Source organism: Ochotona princeps, chromosome X (genome assembly GCF_030435755.1).
Source record: "Ochotona princeps isolate mOchPri1 chromosome X, mOchPri1.hap1, whole genome shotgun sequence".
NCBI classification, from domain to species: domain Eukaryota; kingdom Metazoa; phylum Chordata; class Mammalia; order Lagomorpha; family Ochotonidae; genus Ochotona; species Ochotona princeps.
Genome location: NC_080865.1, coordinates 78,749,081 through 78,752,418, shown reverse-complemented (window position 1 = coordinate 78,752,418; position 3,338 = coordinate 78,749,081). Strand labels below are relative to the sequence as shown.

At 42.7% G+C, this 3,338-nt stretch overlaps 1 non-coding gene across 1 annotated transcript; it reads right to left on the bottom strand.

The window, feature by feature from the left end:
* Positions 1-2,802: 2,802 nt before the first annotated feature.
* LOC131478673 (U6 spliceosomal RNA) lies at positions 2,803-2,909 on the bottom strand. The gene has a single exon (XR_009244604.1). It is a non-coding gene; the product is annotated as a U6 spliceosomal RNA (small nuclear RNA).
* Between the last annotated feature and the right edge of the window lie 429 nt (positions 2,910-3,338).

The following is a 3,338-nucleotide window of genomic DNA, read 5'->3' as shown; positions in this document are numbered from 1 at the left end:
TGCCTTTCAAGAATTAATCATACTTTATTCATTTAATTTGTCGATAGATTTTACTGACGTTTAATTATGGCATTTTAAAATAATCTGCTTGAGCCTGGTGTGGTGGCCTAGTGGCTAAAGTCCACGCCTTGAACACGGCTGTATCCCATATGGGCACCAGTTCTAATCCTGGAAGCCCCGCTTCCCATCCAGCTCCCTGCTTGTGGCCTGGGAAAGCAGTCGAGGACGGTCCAAAGCATTGGGACCCTGCATCCATGTGGGAGACCTGGAAGAAGTTTCTGGCTCCTGGCTTCGGATCGGTGCAGCACCGGCCGTTGCGGTCACTTGGGGAGTGAATCATCAGACAGAAGATCTTCCTCTCTGTCTTTTCTCCTCTCTGCATATCTGACTTTGCAATAAAAATAAAACAAATCTTTTAAAAAAAACTACAAAACATCTTGCTAATATTTCATGCTAATATTTCATGCACTGATGCCTTAATTTTTACCATTTTGCTAATAATCTTTGAGCTGTTATCAAAAGTCAGATGGTTTTTCTCTTTCTTTTTGAGTGCCTGTATGAGATATTGATGTATAGACTGTGTGAGCCACGTAAAATAAATTTGTAAATATTCCATCATGGGGCCAGTGTAGTGCCTGCATTGCCAACATCTCATGTGAGAGTGCCAGTTAGAGTGACTGCGCTACTTCTGATTCAGCTCCCTGCACATGCCTTGGAAAGCAATGAAAGCTGGCCTAAGTACTTGGGGTCCCTGCCACGCATGTGGAAGACCAGGATGGATTTCTGGGCACCTGGTTTTGTCCTGGACCAGCCCTTGTCATTGTGACCATTTGGGGAGTGAACCAGAGAATGGAAGAGCGTTTTCTCTCTCTCTCTCTCTCTCTCTCTCCCCCTCTTTCCCCCTCCCCCTTCATCTTTTTTCCTCACTCTTTCAATTGGAATAATGTTTAAAAGATTTACTATCATACTGTGCTGCAGTAATACAAATTCATTCAAAATATGTTTTTCTGAGTAGATTTTTTAAAAAAGATTTATTTATTTTTTATTGAAAAGTCAGATATACAGAGAGGAGGAAAGACAGAGAGGAAGATCTTCCATCCGATGACTCACTTCCCAAGTGACCACAATGGCCGGTGCTGCACTGATCCGAAGCCAGGAGCCAGGAAATTCCTCCAGGTCTCCCACACGGGTTGCAGGGTCCCAGTGCATTGGGCCGTCCTGGACTGCTTTCCCAGGCCACAAGCAGGGAGCTGGATGAGAAGTGGAGCTGCCGGGATTAGAACTGGTGCCCATATGGGATGCTGGCACGTTCAAGGCGAGGACTTTAGCCACTAGGCCACCAGGCTGGGCCCTCTGAGTAGATTTTTAAACTGTTTCAAACAAAATTTTGCAGGTAAAAGATTACATGATCACGTGGTGAAGTCTCAGTATCCCTTTCTCCCTCTGTCCCTCTCTACCCCTTCCTTACTATACCCTGTAGGCCCTTGAGTTAAATAGCTTCACATTTTTGTGAATCCTTTTAGTGTTCCTTTATGTAAATATAATCAAATACAAGTATGTGTCTTTATTCCTACAATTCTGCAGTTTCTTTTTTGACAGGTTTCTTTTTTTTTAAGATTTACTTATTTTTATTTGAAAGGCAGATTTACAAAGAGAAGGAGATACAGAGAGAAACATCTTCTGTCTGCTGGTTCAAGTCCAAAGTGGCCACAACAGCCAGTGCTGAGCCAATCCAAATCCATAAGCCAGGAGCTTCTGGGTCTCCCATGCGGGTGAAGGGTCCCAAGACTTTGAGCACTCTTCCTACCATTTTTTACACACACAAAAAAAACCAGCATCTGTATAATCTAAAATGTGTTTTACATATCAGTTCCAAAAAAAAATGTTCCTTATTTAGCTGCGTAATATTCAATCATGTAGCTTTGTCAGTTTCTGTTGACGAATATTTTTTTTTAAAGATTTTATTATTATTGGAAAGCCAAATATACAGAGAGGAGGAGAGACAGAGAGGAAGATCTTCCATCCGATGTTTTCACTCCCCAAGTGAGCCGCAACGGGCCGGTGCACGCCGATCCGACGCCGGGAACCAGGAACCTCTTCCGGGTCTCCCATGCAGGTGCAGGGTCCCAAAGCCTTGGGCCGTCCTCAACTGCTTTCCCAGGCCACAAGCAGGGAGCTGGATGGGAAGTGGAGCTGCCGGGATTAGAACTGGCGCCCATATGGGATCCCAGCGCGTTCACGGCGAGGACTTTAGCCTCTAGGCCACGCCGCCTGGCCCTGTTGACGAATATTTTTTTTTTTTTTTTTTTTATTTTAAATTCATTAATTACATTGTATTATGTGACACAGTTTCATAGGTACTGGGATTCTCCCCACCCCTCCCCAAACCCTCCCACCATGGTGGATTCCTCCACCTTGTTGCATAACCACAGTTCAAGTTCAGTTGAGATTCCCCCATTGCAAGCATATACCAAACATAGAGTCCAGCATCTTATTGTCCAGATAAGTTCAACGGCTTCTTAGGTATACACTCTCTGGTCTGAAGACAGAGCCAGCAGACTATCATCCCGATCAATTAAAAGCTCCAACATACCATCAGCAAAAATTTACATCACCATGGAATTAATTGACATAGTAACGAGTAACCAATATGGTAAAAGTAAATGCGATTTCTTATCCACCTTCTGTGACCACCTCATTGACATTTCAATTTAGGTTTATACACAACATATAACATTCATAACATAACTTGTTATACATAACATCGTGTCATCTTAAATTAAGGCAAACATGTGGTATTTAAAAAATATGGAACGCTTCACGAATTTGCGTGTCATCCTTGCGCAGGGGCCATGCTAATCTTCTCTGTATCGTTCCAATTTTAGTATATGTGCTGCCGAAGCGAGCACAGTTGACGAATATTTTTTGCAATGCTCGCTTAGTACAAAAAATTCTCCAAGGGGTGGTTTTATATTGATAGCATTCCTTAGTTGTGCAGGATTATTTGTTGAATAAATGTCCTGAAATAGGATTCCTGAGTCAACAGGTAAAACATTTGTGTTTTGGTAGCTGTTACTAAATTCTCCTCTGTAGGCATTAAATCATCTCACATTCCCAAAAGTATTGCATTATGAAAATGTCTGTTTCCCCACAGTCTGAAGGACGCTGAAGAAGTTCTGTCAGCTTTCACAAAAGGTAATCTGAGTTGCTGCTTTGCAGCTGGTGCCCCAGTGCCTCTGAGATAAATGACAACTATTGTAGCCAGGTATTCCTCCTGGGCCTGAGTCAAATAAGAAAGATTTTCTTAAATGGGTAAGAGAGATGTGTTATACATAAAG